Below are 22,547 nucleotides of genomic sequence, written 5' to 3' on the forward strand. Positions count from 1 at the left end.
ATTGAGCTGTTAGAATGTCAGAAACAAGCTTTCTGAGCTGAAAACTGCATTTTGTGACATAGTTCATCAGTGGATGATGAGAATGTCAGTTTTGACAAAGAACACTGTTCATTACTAAAATTCTCTAATTGAGCTGTTAGAATGTCAGAAACAAGCTTTCTGAGCTGAGAACTGCATTTTGTGAGAAAGTGAATCAGTGGATGATGAGAATGTCAGTTTTGACAAAGAACACTGTTCATTACTAAAATGCTCCAATTGAGCTGTTAGAATGTCAGAAACAAGCTTTCTGAGCATAAAACTGCATTTTGTGACAAAGTGCAGCAGTGGGTGATGAGAATGTCAGTTTTGACAAAGAACACTGTTCATTACTAAAATGCTCTAATTGAGCTGTTAGAATGTCAGAAACAAGCTTTCTGAGCTGAAAACTGCATTTTGTGACAAAGTGAATCAGTGAATGATGAGAATGTCAGTTTTGACAAAGAACACTGATCATTACTAAAATGCTCTAATTGAGCTGTTAGAATGTCAGAAACAAGCTTTCTGAGCTGAGAACTGCATTTTGTGACAAAAAGCATCAGTGGATGATGAGAATGTCAGTTTTGACAAAGAACACTGTTCATTACTAAAATGCTCTAATTGAGCTGTTAGAATGTCAGAAACAAGCTTTCTGAGCTGAGAAATGCATTTTGTGACAAAGTGCATCAGTGGATGATGAGAATGTCACTTTTGACAAAGAACACTGTTCATTACTAAAATGCTCTAATTGAGCTGTTAGAATGTCAGAAACAAGCTTTCTGAGCTGAGAACTGCATTTTGTGACAAAAAGCATCAGTGGATGATGAGAATGTCAGTTCTGACAAAGAACACTGATCATTACTAAAATGCTCCAATTGAGCTGTTAGAATGTCAGAAACAAGCTTTCTGAGCTGAGAAATGCATTTTGTGACAAAGTGCTTCAGTGGATGATGAGAATGTCAGTTTTGACAAAGAACACTGTTCATTACTAAAATGCTCTAATTGAGCTGTTAGAATGTCAGAAACAAGCTTTCTGAGCTGAGAACTGCATTTTGTGACATAGTTCATCAGTGGATGATGAGAATGTCAGTTTTGACAAAGAAAACTGTTCATTACTAAAATGCTCTAATTGAGCTGTTAGAATGTTAGAAACAAGCTTTCTGAGCTGAGAACTGCATTTTGTGACATAGTTCATCAGTGGATGATGAGAATGTCAGTTTTGACAAAGAACACTGATCATTACTAAAATGCTCCAATTGAGCTGTTAGAATGTCAGAAACAAGCTTTCTGAGCTGAGAACTGCATTTTGTGACATAGTTCATCAGTGGATGATGAGAATGTCAGTTTTGACAAAGAACACTGTTCATTACTAAAATGCTCCAATTGAGCTGTTAGAATGTCAGAAACAAGCTTTCTGAGCTGAGAACTGCATTTTGTGACAAAGTGAATCAGTGGATGATGAGAATGAAACTTTTGACAAAGAACACTGATCATTACTAAAATGCTCTAATTGAGCTGTTAGAATGTCAGAAAAAAGCTTTCTGAGATGAAAACTGCATTTTGTGACAAAGTGAATCAGTGGATGATGAGAATGTCACTTTTGACAAAGAACACTGATCATTACTAAAATGCTCTAATTGAGCTGTTAGAATGTCAGAAAAAAGCTTTCTGAGCTGAGAACTGCATTTTGTGACAAAATGCATCAGTGGATGACGAGAATGTCAGTTTTGACAAAGAACACTGTTCATTACTGAAATGCTCTAACTGAGCTGTTAGAATGTCAGAAAAAAGCTTTTTGAGCAGAAAACTGCATTTTGTGACAAAGTGATTCAGTGGATGATCAGAATGTCAGTTTTGACAAAGAACACTGATCATTACTAAAATGCTCTAATTGAGCTGTTAGAATGTCAGAAACAAGCTTTCTGAGCTGAGAACTGCATTTTGTGACAAAGTGAATCAGTGGATGGATGAGAATGTCACTTTTGACAAAGAACACTGATCATTACTAAAATGCTCTAATTGAGCTGTTAGAATGTCAGAAAAAAGCTTTCTGAGCTGAGAACTGCATTTTGTGACAAAGTGCTTCAGTGGATGATGAGAATGTCAGTTTTGACAAAGAACACTATTCATTACTAAAATGCTCTAATTGAGCTGTTAGAATGTCAGAAACAAGCTTTCTGAGCTGAGAACTGCATTTTGTGACATAGTTCATCAGTGGATGATGAGAATGTCAGTTTTGACAAAGAAAACTGTTCATTACTAAAATGCTCTAATTGAGCTGTTAGAATGTTAGAAACAAGCTTTCTGAGCTGAGAACTGCATTTTGTGACATAGTTCATCAGTGGATGATGAGAATGTCAGTTTTGACAAAGAACACTGTTCATTACTAAAATGCTCCAATTGAGCTGTTAGAATGTCAGAAACAAGCTTTCTGAGCTGAGAACTGCATTTTGTGACAAAGTGAATCAGTGGATGATGAGAATGTCACTTTTGACAAAGAACACTGTTCATTAATGAAATGCTCCAATTGAGCTGTTAGAATGTCAGAAACAAGCTTTCTGAGCTGAAAACTGCATTTTGTGACAAAGTGAATTAGTGGATGGATGAGAATGTCACTTTTGACAAAGAACACTGTTCATTAATGAAATGCTCCAATTGAGCTGTTAGAATGTCAGAAACAAGCTTTCTGAGCTGAGAACTGCATTTTGTGACAAAGTGCTTCAGTGGATGATGAGAATGTCAGTTTTGACAAAGAACACTGTTCATTACTGAAATGCTCCAATTGAGCTGTTAGAATGTCAGAAACAAGCTTTCTGAGCTGAGAAATGCATTTTGTGACAAAGTGCATCAGTGGATGATGAGAATGTCACTTTTGACAAAGAACACTGTTCATTACTAAAATGCTCTAATTGAGCTGTTAGAATGTCAGAAACAAGCTTTCTGAGCTGAGAACTGCATTTTGTGACAAAAAGCATCAGTGGATGATGAGAATGTCAGTTTTGACAAAGAACACTGATCATTACTAAAATGCTCCAATTGAGCTGTTAGAATGTCAGAAACAAGCTTTCTGAGCTGAGAACTGCATTTTGTGACATAGTTCATCAGTGGATGATGAGAATGTCAGTTTTGACAAAGAACACTGTTCATTACTAAAATGCTCTAATTGAGCTGTTAGAATGTCAGAAACAAGCTTTCTGAGCTGAGAACTGCATTTTGTGACAAAAAGCATCAGTGGATGATGAGAATGTCAGTTTTGACAAAGAACACTGATCATTACTAAAATGCTCCAATTGAGCTTTTAGAATGTCAGAAACAAGCTTTCTGAGCTGAGAAATGCATTTTGTGACAAAGTGCTTCAGTGGATGATGAGAATGTCAGTTTTGACAAAGAACACTGTTCATTAATGAAATGCTCCAATTGAGCTGTTAGAATGTCAGAAACAAGCTTTCTGAGCTGAAAACTGCATTTTGTGACAAAAAGCATCAGTGGATGATGACAATGTCAGTTTTGACAAAGAACACTGTTCATTACTGAAATGCTCTAATTGAGCTGTTAGAATGTCAGAAACAAGCTTTCTGAGCTGAGAACTGCATTTTGTGACAAAAAGCATCAGTGGATGATGAGAATGTCAGTTTTGACAAAGAACACTGATCATTACTAAAATGCTCCAATTGAGCTGTTAGAATGTCAGAAACAAGCTTTCTGAGCTGAGAACTGCATTTTGTGACAAAGTGAATCAGTGGATGATGAGAATGAAACTTTTGACAAAGAACACTGATCATTACTAAAATGCTCTAATTGAGCTGTTAGAATGTCAGAAAAAAGCTTTCTGAGATGAAAACTGCATTTTGTGACAAAGTGAATCAGTGGATGATGAGAATGTCACTTTTGACAAAGAACACTGATCATTACTAAAATGCTCTAATTGAGCTGTTAGAATGTCAGAAAAAAGCTTTCTGAGCTGAGAACTGCATTTTGTGACAAAATGCATCAGTGGATGATGAGAATGTCAGTTTTGACAAAGAACACTGTTCATTACTGAAATGCTCTAACTGAGCTGTTAGAATGTCAGAAAAAAGCTTTTTGAGCAGAAAACTGCATTTTGTGACAAAGTGATTCAGTGGATGATCAGAATGTCAGTTTTGACAAAGAACACTGATCATTACTAAAATGCTCTAATTGAGCTGTTAGAATGTCAGAAACAAGCTTTCTGAGCTGAGAAATGCATTTTGTGACAAAGTGAATTAGTGGATGGATGAGAATGTCACTTTTGACAAAGAACACTGATCATTACTAAAATGCTCCAATTGAGCTGTTAGAATGTCAGAAACAAGCTTTCTGAGCTGAGAACTGCATTTTGTGACATAGTTCATCAGTGGATGATGAGAATGTCAGTTTTGACAAAGAACACTGTTCATTACTAAAATGCTCTAATTGAGCTGTTAGAATGTCAGAAACAAGCTTTCTGAGCTGAGAACTGCATTTTGTGACAAAAAGCATCAGTGGATGATGAGAATGTCAGTTTTGACAAAGAACACTGATCATTACTAAAATGCTCCAATTGAGCTTTTAGAATGTCAGAAACAAGCTTTCTGAGCTGAGAAATGCATTTTGTGACAAAGTGCTTCAGTGGATGATGAGAATGTCAGTTTTGACAAAGAACACTGTTCATTAATGAAATGCTCCAATTGAGCTGTTAGAATGTCAGAAACAAGCTTTCTGAGCTGAAAACTGCATTTTGTGACAAAAAGCATCAGTGGATGATGAGAATGTCAGTTTTGACAAAGAACACTGTTCATTACTGAAATGCTCTAATTGAGCTGTTAGAATGTCAGAAACAAGCTTTCTGAGCTGAGAACTGCATTTTGTGACAAAAAGCATCAGTGGATGATGAGAATGTCAGTTTTGACAAAGAACACTGATCATTACTAAAATGCTCCAATTGAGCTGTTAGAATGTCAGAAACAAGCTTTCTGAGCTGAGAACTGCATTTTGTGACAAAGTGCTTCAGTGGATGATGAGAATGTCAGTTTTGACAAAGAACACTATTCATTACTAAAATGCTCTAATTGAGCTGTTAGAATGTCAGAAACAAGCTTTCTGAGCTGAGAACTGCATTTTGTGACAAAAAGCATCAGTGGATGATGAGAATGTCAGTTTTGACAAAGAACACTGTTCATTACTAAAATGCTCTAATTGAGCTGTTAGAATGTCAGAAACAAGCTTTCTGAGCTGAGAAATGCATTTTGTGACAAAGTGCATCAGTGGATGATGAGAATGTCACTTTTGACAAAGAACACTGTTCATTACTAAAATGCTCTAATTGAGCTGTTAGAATGTCAGAAACAAGCTTTCTGAGCTGAGAACTGCATTTTGTGACAAAAAGCATCAGTGGATGATGAGAATGTCAGTTCTGACAAAGAACACTGATCATTACTAAAATGCTCCAATTGAGCTGTTAGAATGTCAGAAACAAGCTTTCTGAGCTGAGAAATGCATTTTGTGACAAAGTGCTTCAGTGGATGATGAGAATGTCAGTTTTGACAAAGAACACTGTTCATTACTAAAATGCTCTAATTGAGCTGTTAGAATGTCAGAAACAAGCTTTCTGAGCTGAGAACTGCATTTTGTGACATAGTTCATCAGTGGATGATGAGAATGTCAGTTTTGACAAAGAAAACTGTTTATTACTAAAATGCTCTAATTGAGCTGTTAGAATGTTAGAAACAAGCTTTCTGAGCTGAGAACTGCATTTTGTGACATAGTTCATCAGTGGATGATGAGAATGTCAGTTTTGACAAAGAACACTGATCATTACTAAAATGCTCCAATTGAGCTGTTAGAATGTCAGAAACAAGCTTTCTGAGCTGAGAAATGCATTTTGTGACAAAGTGCTTCAGTGGATGATGAGAATGTCAGTTTTGACAAAGAACACTGTTCATTACTAAAATGCTCTAATTGAGCTGTTAGAATGTCAGAAACAAGCTTTCTGAGCTGAGAACTGCATTTTGTGACATAGTTCATCAGTGGATGATGAGAATGTCAGTTTTGACAAAGAACACTGTTCATTACTAAAATGCTCCAATTGAGCTGTTAGAATGTCAGAAACAAGCTTTCTGAGCTGAGAACTGCATTTTGTGACAAAGTGAATCAGTGGATGATGAGAATGAAACTTTTGACAAAGAACACTGATCATTACTAAAATGCTCTAATTGAGCTGTTAGAATGTCAGAAAAAAGCTTTCTGAGATGAAAACTGCATTTTGTGACAAAGTGAATCAGTGGATGATGAGAATGTCACTTTTGACAAAGAACACTGATCATTACTAAAATGCTCTAATTGAGCTGTTAGAATGTCAGAAAAAAGCTTTCTGAGCTGAGAACTGCATTTTGTGACAAAATGCATCAGTGGATGATGAGAATGTCAGTTTTGACAAAGAACACTGTTCATTACTGAAATGCTCTAACTGAGCTGTTAGAATGTCAGAAAAAAGCTTTTTGAGCAGAAAACTGCATTTTGTGACAAAGTGATTCAGTGGATGATCAGAATGTCAGTTTTGACAAAGAACACTGATCATTACTAAAATGCTCTAATTGAGCTGTTAGAATGTCAGAAACAAGCTTTCTGAGCTGAGAACTGCATTTTGTGACAAAGTGAATCAGTGGATGGATGAGAATGTCACTTTTGACAAAGAACAATGATCATTACTAAAATGCTCTAATTGAGCTGTTAGAATGTCAGAAAAAAGCTTTCTGAGCTGAGAACTGCATTTTGTGACAAAATGCATCAGTGGATGATGAGAATGTCAGTTTTGACAAAGAACACTGTTCATTACTGAAATGCTCCAATTGAGCTGTTAGAATGTCAGAAACAAGCTTTCTGAGCTGAGAAATGCATTTTGTGACAAAAAGCACCAGTGGATGATGAGAATGTCAGTTTTGACAAAGAACACTGATCATTACTAAAATGCTCCAATTGAGCTGTTAGAATGTCAGAAACAAGCTTTCTGAGCTGAGAAATGCATTTTGTGACAAAGTGCTTCAGTGGATGATGAGAATGTCAGTTTTGACAAAGAACACTGTTCATTACTTAAATGCTCCAATTGAGCTGTTAGAATGTCAGAAACAAGCTTTCTGAGCTGAGAAATGCATTTTGTGACAAAGTGCATCAGTGGATGATGAGAATGTCACTTTTGACAAAGAACACTGTTCATTACTAAAATGCTCTAATTGAGCTGTTAGAATGTCAGAAACAAGCTTTCTGAGCTGAGAACTGCATTTTGTGACAAAAAGCATCAGTGGATGATGAGAATGTCAGTTTTGACAAAGAACACTGATCATTACTAAAATGCTCCAATTGAGCTGTTAGAATGTCAGAAACAAGCTTTCTGAGCTGAGAAATGCATTTTGTGACAAAGTGAATTAGTGGATGGATGAGAATGTCACTTTTGACAAAGAACACTGATCATTACTGAAATGCTCCAATTGAGCTGTTAGAATGTCAGAAACAAGCTTTCTGAGCTGAGAAATGCATTTTGTGACAAAGTGCATCAGTGGATGATGAGAATGTCACTTTTGACAAAGAACACTGTTCATTACTGAAATGCTCTAATTGAGCTGTTAGAAAGTCAGAAACAAGCTTTCTGAGCTGAGAACTGCATTTTGTGACATAGTTCATCAGTGGATGATGAGAATGTCAGTTTTGACAAAGAACACTGTTCATTACTAAAATGCTCTAATTGAGCTGTTAGAATGTCAGAAACAAGCTTTCTGAGCTGAGAACTGCATTTTGTGACATAGTTCATCAGTGGATGATGAGAATGTCAGTTTTGACAAAGAACACTGATCATTACTAAAATGCTCCAATTGAGCTGTTAGAATGTCAGAAACAAGCTTTCTGAGCTGAGAAATGCATTTTGTGACAAAGTGCTTCAGTGGATGATAAGAATGTCAGTTTTGACAAAGAACACTGTTCATTACTGAAATGCTCCAATTGAGCTGTTAGAATGTCAGAAACAAGCTTTCTGAGCTGAGAAATGCATTTTGTGACAAAGTGCATCAGTGGATGATGAGAATGTCACTTTTGACAAAGAACACTGTTCATTACTAAAATGCTCTAATTGAGCTGTTAGAATGTCAGAAACAAGCTTTCTGAGCTGAGAACTGCATTTTGTGACAAAAAGCATCAGTGGATGATGAGAATGTCAGTTTTGACAAAGAACACTGATCATTACTAAAATGCTCCAATTGAGCTGTTAGAATGTCAGAAACAAGCTTTCTGAGCTGAGAAATGCATTTTGTGACAAAGTGCTTCAGTGGATGATGAGAATGTCAGTTTTGACAAAGAACACTGTTCATTACTAAAATGCTCTAATTGAGCTGTTAGAATGTCAGAAACAAGCTTTCTGAGCTGAGAACTGCATTTTGTGACATAGTTCATCAGTGGATGATGAGAATGTCACTTTTGACAATGAAAACTGTTCATTACTAAAATGCTCTAATTGAGCTGTTAGAATGTTAGAAACAAGCTTTCTGAGCTGAGAACTGCATTTTGTGACATAGTTCATCAGTGGATGATGAGAATGTCAGTTTTGACAAAGAACACTGTTCATAACTAAAATGCTCTAATTGAGCTGTTAGAATGTCAGAAACAAGCTTTCTGAGCTGAGAAATGCATTTTGTGACAAAGTGCTTCAGTGGATGATGAGAATGTCAGTTTTGACAAAGAACACTGTTCATTACTGAAATGCTCCAATTGAGCTGTTAGAATGTCAGAAACAAGCTTTCTGAGCTGAGAAATGCATTTTGTGACAAAGTGCATCAGTGGATGATGAGAATGTCACTTTTGACAAAGAACACTGTTCATTACTGAAATGCTCTAATTGAGCTGTTAGAATGTCAGAAACAAGCTTTCTGAGCTGAGAACTGCATTTTGTGACAAAAAGCATCAGTGGATGATGAGAATGTCAGTTTTGACAAAGAACACTGATCATTACTAAAATGCTCCAATTGAGCTGTTAGAATGTCAGAAACAAGCTTTCTGAGCTGAGAAATGCATTTTGTGACAAAGTGCTTCAGTGGATGATGAGAATGTCAGTTTTGACAAAGAACACTGTTCATTACTAAAATGCTCTAATTGAGCTGTTAGAATGTCAGAAACAAGCTTTCTGAGCTGAGAACTGCATTTTGTGACACAGTTCATCAGTGGATGATGAGAATGTCAGTTTTGACAAAGAAAACTGTTCATTACTAAAATGCTCTAATTGAGCTGTTAGAATGTTAGAAACAAGCTTTCTGAGCTGAGAATTGCATTTTGTGACATAGTTCATCAGTGGATGATGAGAATGTCAGTTTTGACAAAGAACACTGTTCATTACTAAAATGCTCTAATTGAGCTGTTAGAATGTCAGAAACAAGCTTTCTGAGCTGAGAAATGCATTTTGTGACAAAGTGCTTCAGTGGATGATGAGAATGTCAGTTTTGACAAAGAACACTGTTCATTACTGAAATGCTCCAATTGAGCTGTTAGAATGTCAGAAACAAGCTTTCTGAGCTGAGAACTGCATTTTGTGACAAAGTGAATCAGTGGATGATGAGAATGAAACTTTTGACAAAGAACACTGATCATTACTAAAATGCTCTAATTGAGCTGTTAGAATGTCAGAAAAAAGCTTTCTGAGATGAAAACTGCATTTTGTGACAAAGTGAATCAGTGGATGATGAGAATGTCACTTTTGACAAAGAACACTGATCATTACTAAAATGCTCTAATTGAGCTGTTAGAATGTCAGAAAAAAGCTTTCTGAGCTGAGAACTGCATTTTGTGACAAAATGCATCAGTGGATGATGAGAATGTCAGTTTTGACAAAGAACACTGTTCATTACTGAAATGCTCTAACTGAGCTGTTAGAATGTCAGAAAAAAGCTTTTTGAGCAGAAAACTGCATTTTGTGACAAAGTGATTCAGTGGATGATCAGAATGTCAGTTTTGACAAAGAACACTGATCATTACTAAAATGCTCTAATTGAGCTGTTAGAATGTCAGAAACAAGCTTTCTGAGCTGAGAACTGCATTTTGTGACAAAGTGAATCAGTGGATGGATGAGAATGTCACTTTTGACAAAGAACACTGATCATTACTAAAATGCTCTAATTGAGCTGTTAGAATGTCAGAAAAAAGCTTTCTGAGCTGAGAACTGCATTTTGTGACAAAATGCATCAGTGGATGATGAGAATGTCAGTTTTGACAAAGAACACTGTTCATTACTGAAATGCTCCAATTGAGCTGTTAGAATGTCAGAAACAAGCTTTCTGAGCTGAGAAATGCATTTTGTGACAAAAAGCACCAGTGGATGATGAGAATGTCAGTTTTCACAAAGAACACTGATCATTACTAAAATGCTCCAATTGAGCTGTTAGAATGTCAGAAACAAGCTTTCTGAGCTGAGAAATGCATTTTGTGACAAAGTGCTTCAGTGGATGATGAGAATGTCAGTTTTGACAAAGAACACTGTTCATTACTTAAATGCTCCAATTGAGCTGTTAGAATGTCAGAAACAAGCTTTCTGAGCTGAGAAATGCATTTTGTGACAAAGTGCATCAGTGGATGATGAGAATGTCACTTTTGACAAAGAACACTGTTCATTACTAAAATGCTCTAATTGAGCTGTTAGAATGTCAGAAACAAGCTTTCTGAGCTGAGAACTGCATTTTGTGACAAAAAGCATCAGTGGATGATGAGAATGTCAGTTTTGACAAAGAACACTGATCATTACTAAAATGCTCCAATTGAGCTGTTAGAATGTCAGAAACAAGCTTTCTGAGCTGAGAAATGCATTTTGTGACAAAGTGAATTAGTGGATGGATGAGAATGTCACTTTTGACAAAGAACACTGATCATTACTGAAATGCTCCAATTGAGCTGTTAGAATGTCAGAAACAAGCTTTCTGAGCTGAGAAATGCATTTTGTGACAAAGTGCATCAGTGGATGATGAGAATGTCAGTTTTGACAAAGAACACTGTTCATTACTGAAATGCTCTAATTGAGCTGTTAGAAAGTCAGAAACAAGCTTTCTGAGCTGAGAACTGCATTTTGTGACATAGTTCATCAGTGGATGATGAGAATGTCAGTTTTGACAAAGAACACTGTTCATTACTAAAATGCTCTAATTGAGCTGTTAGAATGTCAGAAACAAGCTTTCTGAGCTGAGAACTGCATTTTGTGACATAGTTCATCAGTGGATGATGAGAATGTCAGTTTTGACAAAGAACACTGATCATTACTAAAATGCTCCAATTGAGCTGTTAGAATGTCAGAAACAAGCTTTCTGAGCTGAGAAATGCATTTTGTGACAAAGTGCTTCAGTGGATGATAAGAATGTCAGTTTTGACAAAGAACACTGTTCATTACTGAAATGCTCCAATTGAGCTGTTAGAATGTCAGAAACAAGCTTTCTGAGCTGAGAAATGCATTTTGTGACAAAGTGCATCAGTGGATGATGAGAATGTCACTTTTGACAAAGAACACTGTTCATTACTAAAATGCTCTAATTGAGCTGTTAGAATGTCAGAAACAAGCTTTCTGAGCTGAGAACTGCATTTTGTGACAAAAAGCATCAGTGGATGATGAGAATGTCAGTTTTGACAAAGAACACTGATCATTACTAAAATGCTCCAATTGAGCTGTTAGAATGTCAGAAACAAGCTTTCTGAGCTGAGAAATGCATTTTGTGACAAAGTGCTTCAGAGGATGATGAGAATGTCAGTTTTGACAAAGAACACTGTTCATTACTAAAATGCTCTAATTGAGCTGTTAGAATGTCAGAAACAAGCTTTCTGAGCTGAGAACTGCATTTTGTGACATAGTTCATCAGTGGATGATGAGAATGTCAGTTTTGACAATGAAAACTGTTCATTACTAAAATGCTCTAATTGAGCTGTTAGAATGTTAGAAACAAGCTTTCTGAGCTGAGAACTGCATTTTGTGACATAGTTCATCAGTGGATGATGAGAATGTCAGTTTTGACAAAGAACACTGTTCATTACTAAAATGCTCTAATTGAGCTGTTAGAATGTCAGAAACAAGCTTTCTGAGCTGAGAAATGCATTTTGTGACAAAGTGCTTCAGTGGATGATGAGAATGTCAGTTTTGACAAAGAACACTGTTCATTACTGAAATGCTCCAATTGAGCTGTTAGAATGTCAGAAACAAGCTTTCTGAGCTGAGAAATGCATTTTGTGACAAAGTGCATCAGTGGATGATGAGAATGTCACTTTTGACAAAGAACACTGTTCATTACTGAAATGCTCTAATTGAGCTGTTAGAATGTCAGAAACAAGCTTTCTGAGCTGAGAACTGCATTTTGTGACAAAAAGCATCAGTGGATGATGAGAATGTCAGTTTTGACAAAGAACACTGATCATTACTAAAATGCTCCAATTGAGCTGTTAGAATGTCAGAAACAAGCTTTCTGAGCTGAGAAATGCATTTTGTGACAAAGTGCTTCAGTGGATGATGAGAATGTCAGTTTTGACAAAGAACACTGTTCATTACTAAAATGCTCTAATTGAGCTGTTAGAATGTCAGAAACAAGCTTTCTGAGCTGAGAACTGCATTTTGTGACACAGTTCATCAGTGGATGATGAGAATGTCAGTTTTGACAAAGAAAACTGTTCATTACTAAAATGCTCTAATTGAGCTGTTAGAATGTTAGAAACAAGCTTTCTGAGCTGAGAACTGCATTTTGTGACATAGTTCATCAGTGGATGATGAGAATGTCAGTTTTGACAAAGAACACTGTTCATTACTAAAATGCTCTAATTGAGCTGTTAGAATGTCAGAAACAAGCTTTCTGAGCTGAGAAATGCATTTTGTGACAAAGTGCTTCAGTGGATGATGAGAATGTCAGTTTTGACAAAGAACACTGTTCATTACTGAAATGCTCCAATTGAGCTGTTAGAATGTCAGAAACAAGCTTTCTGAGCTGAGAAATGCATTTTGTGACATAGTTCATCAGTGGATGATGAGAATGTCAGTTTTGACAAAGAACACTGTTCATTACTAAAATGCTCTAATTGAGCTGTTAGAATGTCAGAAACAAGCTTTCTGAGCTGAGAAATGCATTTTGTGACAAAGTGCATCAGTGGATGATGAGAATGTCAGTTTTGACAAAGAAAACTGTTCATTACTAAAATGCTCTAATTGAGCTGTTAGAATGTCAGAAACAAGCTTTCTGAGCTGAAAACTGCATTTTGTGACATAGTTTCTTCAGTGGATGATGAGAATGTCAGTTTTGACAAAGAACACTGTTCATTACTAAAATTCTCTAATTGAGCTGTTAGAATGTCAGAAACAAGCTTTCTGAGCTGAGAACTGCATTTTGTGAGAAAGTGAATCAGTGGATGATGAGAATGTCAGTTTTGACAAAGAACACTGTTCATTACTGAAATGCTCTAATTGAGCTGTTAGAATGTCAGAAACAAGCTTTCTGAGCATAAAACTGCATTTTGTGACAAAGTGCATCAGTGGGTGATGAGAATGTCAGTTTTGACAAAGAACACTGTTCATTACTCAAATGCTCTAATTGAGCTGTTAGAATGTCAGAAACAAGCTTTCTGAGCTGAAAACTGCATTTTGTGACAAAGTGAATCAGTGAATGATGAGAATGTCAGTTTTGACAAAGAACACTGATCATTACTAAAATGCTCTAATTGAGCTGTTAGAATGTCAGAAACAAGCTTTCTGAGCTGAGAACTGCATTTTGTGACAAAAAGCATCAGTGGATGATGAGAATGTCAGTTTTGACAAAGAACACTGTTCATTACTAAAATGCTCCAATTGAGCTGTTAGAATGTCAGAAACAAGCTTTCTGAGCTGAGAAATGCATTTTGTGACAAAGTGCTTCAGTGGATGATGAGAATGTCAGTTTTGACAAAGAACACTGATAATTACTAAAATGCTCTAATTGAGCTGTTAGAATGTCAGAAACAAGCTTTCTGAGCTGAGAACTGCATTTTGTGACATAGTTCATCAGTGGATGATGAGAATGTCAGTTTTGACAAAGAACACTGTTCATTACTAAAATGCTCCAATTGAGCTGTTAGAATGTCAGAAACAAGCTTTCTGAGCTGAGAACTGCATTTTGTGACAAAGTGAATCAGTGGATGATGAGAATGAAACTTTTGACAAAGAACACTGATCATTACTAAAATGCTCTAATTGAGCTGTTAGAATGTCAGAAAAAAGCTTTCTGAGATGAAAACTGCATTTTGTGACAAAGTGAATCAGTGGATGATGAGAATGTCACTTTTGACAAAGAACACTGATCATTACTAAAATGCTCTAATTGAGCTGTTAGAATGTCAGAAAAAAGCTTTCTGAGCTGAGAACTGCATTTTGTGACAAAATGCATCAGTGGATGATGAGAATGTCAGTTTTGACAAAGAACACTGTTCATTACTGAAATGCTCCAATTGAGCTGTTAGAATGTCAGAAACAAGCTTTCTGAGCTGAGAACTGCATTTTGTGACATAGTTCATCAGTGGATGATGAGAATGTCAGTTTTGACAAAGAACACTGTTCATTACTAAAATGCTCTAATTGAGCTGTTAGAATGTCAGAAACAAGCTTTCTGAGCTGAGAACTGCATTTTGTGACAAAAAGCATCAGTGGATGATGAGAATGTCAGTTTTGACAAAGAACACTGATCATTACTAAAATGCTCCAATTGAGCTTTTAGAATGTCAGAAACAAGCTTTCTGAGCTGAGAAATGCATTTTGTGACAAAGTGCTTCAGTGGATGATGAGAATGTCAGTTTTGACAAAGAACACTGTTCATTAATGAAATGCTCCAATTGAGCTGTTAGAATGTCAGAAACAAGCTTTCTGAGCTGAAAACTGCATTTTGTGACAAAAAGCATCAGTGGATGATGAGAATGTCAGTTTTGACAAAGAACACTGTTCATTACTGAAATGCTCTAATTGAGCTGTTAGAATGTCAGAAACAAGCTTTCTGAGCTGAGAACTGCATTTTGTGACAAAAAGCATCAGTGGATGATGAGAATGTCAGTTTTGACAAAGAACACTGATCATTACTAAAATGCTCCAATTGAGCTTTTAGAATGTCAGAAACAAGCTTTCTGAGCTGAGAACTGCATTTTGTGACAAAGTGCTTCAGTGGATGATGAGAATGTCAGTTTTGACAAAGAACACTATTCATTACTAAAATGCTCTAATTGAGCTGTTAGAATGTCAGAAACAAGCTTTCTGAGCTGAGAACTGCATTTTGTGACAAAAAGCATCAGTGGATGATGAGAATGTCAGTTTTGACAAAGAACACTGTTCATTACTAAAATGCTCTAATTGAGCTGTTAGAATGTCAGAAACAAGCTTTCTGAGCTGAGAAATGCATTTTGTGACAAAGTGCATCAGTGGATGATGAGAATGTCACTTTTGACAAAGAACACTGTTCATTACTAAAATGCTCTAATTGAGCTGTTAGAATGTCAGAAACAAGCTTTCTGAGCTGAGAACTGCATTTTGTGACAAAAAGCATCAGTGGATGATGAGAATGTCAGTTCTGACAAAGAACACTGATCATTACTAAAATGCTCCAATTGAGCTGTTAGAATGTCAGAAACAAGCTTTCTGAGCTGAGAAATGCATTTTGTGACAAAGTGCTTCAGTGGATGATGAGAATGTCAGTTTTGACAAAGAACACTGTTCATTACTAAAATGCTCTAATTGAGCTGTTAGAATGTCAGAAACAAGCTTTCTGAGCTGAGAACTGCATTTTGTGACATAGTTCATCAGTGGATGATGAGAATGTCAGTTTTGACAAAGAAAACTGTTTATTACTAAAATGCTCTAATTGAGCTGTTAGAATGTTAGAAACAAGCTTTCTGAGCTGAGAACTGCATTTTGTGACATAGTTCATCAGTGGATGATGAGAATGTCAGTTTTGACAAAGAACACTGATCATTACTAAAATGCTCCAATTGAGCTGTTAGAATGTCAGAAACAAGCTTTCTGAGCTGAGAAATGCATTTTGTGACAAAGTGCTTCAGTGGATGATGAGAATGTCAGTTTTGACAAAGAACACTGTTCATTACTAAAATGCTCTAATTGAGCTGTTAGAATGTCAGAAACAAGCTTTCTGAGCTGAGAACTGCATTTTGTGACATAGTTCATCAGTGGATGATGAGAATGTCAGTTTTGACAAAGAACACTGTTCATTACTAAAATGCTCCAATTGAGCTGTTAGAATGTCAGAAACAAGCTTTCTGAGCTGAGAACTGCATTTTGTGACAAAGTGAATCAGTGGATGATGAGAATGAAACTTTTGACAAAGAACACTGATCATTACTAAAATGCTCTAATTGAGCTGTTAGAATGTCAGAAAAAAGCTTTCTGAGATGAAAACTGCATTTTGTGACAAAGTGAATCAGTGGATGATGAGAATGTCACTTTTGACAAAGAACACTGATCATTACTAAAATGCTCTAATTGAGCTGTTAGAATGTCAGAAAAAAGCTTTCTGAGCTGAGAACTGCATTTTGTGACAAAGTGAATCAGTGGATGGATGAGAATGTCACTTTTGACAAAGAACACTGATCATTACTAAAATGCTCTAATTGAGCTGTTAGAATGTCAGAAAAAAGCTTTCTGAGCTGAGAACTGCATTTTGTGACAAAATGCATCAGTGGATGATGAGAATGTCAGTTTTGACAAAGAACACTGTTCATTACTGAAATGCTCCAATTGAGCTGTTAGAATGTCAGAAACAAGCTTTCTGAGCTGAGAAATGCATTTTGTGACAAAAAGCACCAGTGGATGATGAGAATGTCAGTTTTGACAAAGAACACTGATCATTACTAAAATGCTCCAATTGAGCTGTTAGAATGTCAGAAACAAGCTTTCTGAGCTGAGAAATGCATTTTGTGACAAAGTGCTTCAGTGGATGATGAGAATGTCAGTTTTGACAAAGAACACTGTTCATTACTTAAATGCTCCAATTGAGCTGTTAGAATGTCAGAAACAAGCTTTCTGAGCTGAGAAATGCATTTTGTGACAAAGTGCATCAGTGGATGATGAGAATGTCACTTTTGACAAAGAACACTGTTCATTACTAAAATGCTCTAATTGAGCTGTTAGAATGTCAGAAACAAGCTTTCTGAGCTGAGAACTGCATTTTGTGACAAAAAGCATCAGTGGATGATGAGAATGTCAGTTTTGACAAAGAACACTGATCATTACTAAAATGCTCCAATTGAGCTGTTAGAATGTCAGAAACAAGCTTTCTGAGCTGAGAAATGCATTTTGTGACAAAGTGAATTAGTGGATGGATGAGAATGTCACTTTTGACAAAGAACACTGATCATTACTGAAATGCTCCAATTGAGCTGTTAGAATGTCAGAAACAAGCTTTCTGAGCTGAGAAATGCATTTTGTGACAAAGTGCATCAGTGGATGATGAGAATGTCACTTTTGACAAAGAACACTGTTCATTACTGAAATGCTCTAATTGAGCTGTTAGAAAGTCAGAAACAAGCTTTCTGAGCTGAGAACTGCATTTTGTGACATAGTTCATCAGTGGATGATGAGAATGTCAGTTTTGACAAAGAACACTGTTCATTACTAAAATGCTCTAATTGAGCTGTTAGAATGTCAGAAACAAGCTTTCTGAGCTGAGAACTGCATTTTGTGACATAGTTCATCAGTGGATGATGAGAATGTCAGTTTTGACAAAGAACACTGATCATTACTAAAATGCTCCAATTGAGCTGTTAGAATGTCAGAAACAAGCTTTCTGAGCTGAGAAATGCATTTTGTGACAAAGTGCTTCAGTGGATGATAAGAATGTCAGTTTTGACAAAGAACACTGTTCATTACTGAAATGCTCCAATTGAGCTGTTAGAATGTCAGAAACAAGCTTTCTGAGCTGAGAAATGCATTTTGTGACAAAGTGCATCAGTGGATGATGAGAATGTCACTTTTGACAAAGAACACTGTTCATTACTAAAATGCTCTAATTGAGCTGTTAGAATGTCAGAAACAAGCTTTCTGAGCTGAGAACTGCATTTTGTGACAAAAAGCATCAGTGGATGATGAGAATGTCAGTTTTGACAAAGAACACTGATCATTACTAAAATGCTCCAATTGAGCTGTTAGAATGTCAGAAACAAGCTTTCTGAGCTGAGAAATGCATTTTGTGACAAAGTGCATCAGTGGATGATGAGAATGTCACTTTTGACAAAGAACACTGTTCATTACTGAAATGCTCTAATTGAGCTGTTAGAATGTCAGAAACAAGCTTTCTGAGCTGAGAACTGCATTTTGTGACAAAAAGCATCAGTGGATGATGAGAATGTCAGTTTTGACAAAGAACACTGATCATTACTAAAATGCTCCAATTGAGCTGTTAGAATGTCAGAAACAAGCTTTCTGAGCTGAGAAATGCATTTTGTGACAAAGTGCTTCAGTGGATGATGAGAATGTCAGTTTTGACAAAGAACACTGTTCATTACTAAAATGCTCTAATTGAGCTGTTAGAATGTCAGAAACAAGCTTTCTGAGCTGAGAACTGCATTTTGTGACACAGTTCATCAGTGGATGATGAGAATGTCAGTTTTGACAAAGAAAACTGTTCATTACTAAAATGCTCTAATTGAGCTGTTAGAATGTTAGAAACAAGCTTTCTGAGCTGAGAACTGCATTTTGTGACATAGTTCATCAGTGGATGATGAGAATGTCAGTTTTGACAAAGAACACTGTTCATTACTAAAATGCTCTAATTGAGCTGTTAGAATGTCAGAAACAAGCTTTCTGAGCTGAGAAATGCATTTTGTGACAAAGTGCTTCAGTGGATGATGAGAATGTCAGTTTTGACAAAGAACACTGTTCATTACTGAAATGCTCCAATTGAGCTGTTAGAATGTCAGAAACAAGCTTTCTGAGCTGAGAACTGCATTTTGTGACAAAGTGAATCAGTGGATGATGAGAATGAAACTTTTGACAAAGAACACTGATCATTACTAAAATGCTCTAATTGAGCTGTTAGAATGTCAGAAAAAAGCTTTCTGAGATGAAAACTGCATTTTGTGACAAAGTGAATCAGTGGATGATGAGAATGTCACTTTTGACAAAGAACACTGATCATTACTAAAATGCTCTAATTGAGCTGTTAGAATGTCAGAAAAAAGCTTTCTGAGCTGAGAACTGCATTTTGTGACAAAATGCATCAGTGGATGATGAGAATGTCAGTTTTGACAAAGAACACTGTTCATTACTGAAATGCTCTAACTGAGCTGTTAGAATGTCAGAAAAAAGCTTTTTGAGCAGAAAACTGCATTTTGTGACAAAGTGATTCAGTGGATGATCAGAATGTCAGTTTTGACAAAGAACACTGATCATTACTAAAATGCTCTAATTGAGCTGTTAGAATGTCAGAAACAAGCTTTCTGAGCTGAGAACTGCATTTTGTGACAAAGTGAATCAGTGGATGGATGAGAATGTCACTTTTGACAAAGAACACTGATCATTACTAAAATGCTCTAATTGAGCTGTTAGAATGTCAGAAAAAAGCTTTCTGAGCTGAGAACTGCATTTTGTGACAAAATGCATCAGTGGATGATGAGAATGTCAGTTTTGACAAAGAACACTGTTCATTACTGAAATGCTCCAATTGAGCTGTTAGAATGTCAGAAACAAGCTTTCTGAGCTGAGAAATGCATTTTGTGACAAAAAGCACCAGTGGATGATGAGAATGTCAGTTTTCACAAAGAACACTGATCATTACTAAAATGCTCCAATTGAGCTGTTAGAATGTCAGAAACAAGCTTTCTGAGCTGAGAAATGCATTTTGTGACAAAGTGCTTCAGTGGATGATGAGAATGTCAGTTTTGACAAAGAACACTGTTCATTACTTAAATGCTCCAATTGAGCTGTTAGAATGTCAGAAACAAGCTTTCTGAGCTGAGAAATGCATTTTGTGACAAAGTGCATCAGTGGATGATGAGAATGTCACTTTTGACAAAGAACACTGTTCATTACTAAAATGCTCTAATTGAGCTGTTAGAATGTCAGAAACAAGCTTTCTGAGCTGAGAACTGCATTTTGTGACAAAAAGCATCAGTGGATGATGAGAATGTCAGTTTTGACAAAGAACACTGATCATTACTAAAATGCTCCAATTGAGCTGTTAGAATGTCAGAAACAAGCTTTCTGAGCTGAGAAATGCATTTTGTGACAAAGTGAATTAGTGGATGGATGAGAATGTCACTTTTGACAAAGAACACTGATCATTACTGAAATGCTCCAATTGAGCTGTTAGAATGTCAGAAACAAGCTTTCTGAGCTGAGAAATGCATTTTGTGACAAAGTGCATCAGTGGATGATGAGAATGTCAGTTTTGACAAAGAACACTGTTCATTACTGAAATGCTCTAATTGAGCTGTTAGAAAGTCAGAAACAAGCTTTCTGAGCTGAGAACTGCATTTTGTGACATAGTTCATCAGTGGATGATGAGAATGTCAGTTTTGACAAAGAACACTGTTCATTACTAAAATGCTCTAATTGAGCTGTTAGAATGTCAGAAACAAGCTTTCTGAGCTGAGAACTGCATTTTGTGACATAGTTCATCAGTGGATGATGAGAATGTCAGTTTTGACAAAGAACACTGATCATTACTAAAATGCTCCAATTGAGCTGTTAGAATGTCAGAAACAAGCTTTCTGAGCTGAGAAATGCATTTTGTGACAAAGTGCTTCAGTGGATGATAAGAATGTCAGTTTTGACAAAGAACACTGTTCATTACTGAAATGCTCCAATTGAGCTGTTAGAATGTCAGAAACAAGCTTTCTGAGCTGAGAAATGCATTTTGTGACAAAGTGCATCAGTGGATGATGAGAATGTCACTTTTGACAAAGAACACTGTTCATTACTAAAATGCTCTAATTGAGCTGTTAGAATGTCAGAAACAAGCTTTCTGAGCTGAGAACTGCATTTTGTGACAAAAAGCATCAGTGGATGATGAGAATGTCAGTTTTGACAAAGAACACTGATCATTACTAAAATGCTCCAATTGAGCTGTTAGAATGTCAGAAACAAGCTTTCTGAGCTGAGAAATGCATTTTGTGACAAAGTGCTTCAGAGGATGATGAGAATGTCAGTTTTGACAAAGAACACTGTTCATTACTAAAATGCTCTAATTGAGCTGTTAGAATGTCAGAAACAAGCTTTCTGAGCTGAGAACTGCATTTTGTGACATAGTTCATCAGTGGATGATGAGAATGTCAGTTTTGACAATGAAAACTGTTCATTACTAAAATGCTCTAATTGAGCTGTTAGAATGTTAGAAACAAGCTTTCTGAGCTGAGAACTGCATTTTGTGACATAGTTCATCAGTGGATGATGAGAATGTCAGTTTTGACAAAGAACACTGTTCATTACTAAAATGCTCTAATTGAGCTGTTAGAATGTCAGAAACAAGCTTTCTGAGCTGAGAAATGCATTTTGTGACAAAGTGCTTCAGTGGATGATGAGAATGTCAGTTTTGACAAAGAACACTGTTCATTACTGAAATGCTCCAATTGAGCTGTTAGAATGTCAGAAACAAGCTTTCTGAGCTGAGAAATGCATTTTGTGACAAAGTGCATCAGTGGATGATGAGAATGTCACTTTTGACAAAGAACACTGTTCATTACTGAAATGCTCTAATTGAGCTGTTAGAATGTCAGAAACAAGCTTTCTGAGCTGAGAACTGCATTTTGTGACAAAAAGCATCAGTGGATGATGAGAATGTCAGTTTTGACAAAGAACACTGATCATTACTAAAATGCTCCAATTGAGCTGTTAGAATGTCAGAAACAAGCTTTCTGAGCTGAGAAATGCATTTTGTGACAAAGTGCTTCAGTGGATGATGAGAATGTCAGTTTTGACAAAGAACACTGTTCATTACTAAAATGCTCTAATTGAGCTGTTAGAATGTCAGAAACAAGCTTTCTGAGCTGAGAACTGCATTTTGTGACACAGTTCATCAGTGGATGATGAGAATGTCAGTTTTGACAAAGAAAACTGTTCATTACTAAAATGCTCTAATTGAGCTGTTAGAATGTTAGAAACAAGCTTTCTGAGCTGAGAACTGCATTTTGTGACATAGTTCATCAGTGGATGATGAGAATGTCAGTTTTGACAAAGAACACTGTTCATTACTAAAATGCTCTAATTGAGCTGTTAGAATGTCAGAAACAAGCTTTCTGAGCTGAGAAATGCATTTTGTGACAAAGTGCTTCAGTGGATGATGAGAATGTCAGTTTTGACAAAGAACACTGTTCATTACTGAAATGCTCCAATTGAGCTGTTAGAATGTCAGAAACAAGCTTTCTGAGCTGAGAAATGCATTTTGTGACAAAGTGCATCAGTGGATGATGAGAATGTCACTTTTGACAAAGAACACTGTTCATTACTAAAATGCTCTAATTGAGCTGTTAGAATGTCAGAAACAAGCTTTCTGAGCTGAGAACTGCATTTTGTG

The sequence above is a fragment of the Barbatula barbatula genome, assembly GCF_947034865.1.
Source record: "Barbatula barbatula genome assembly, chromosome: 16".
In the NCBI taxonomy this organism is placed as follows: Eukaryota; Metazoa; Chordata; class Actinopteri; order Cypriniformes; family Nemacheilidae; genus Barbatula; species Barbatula barbatula.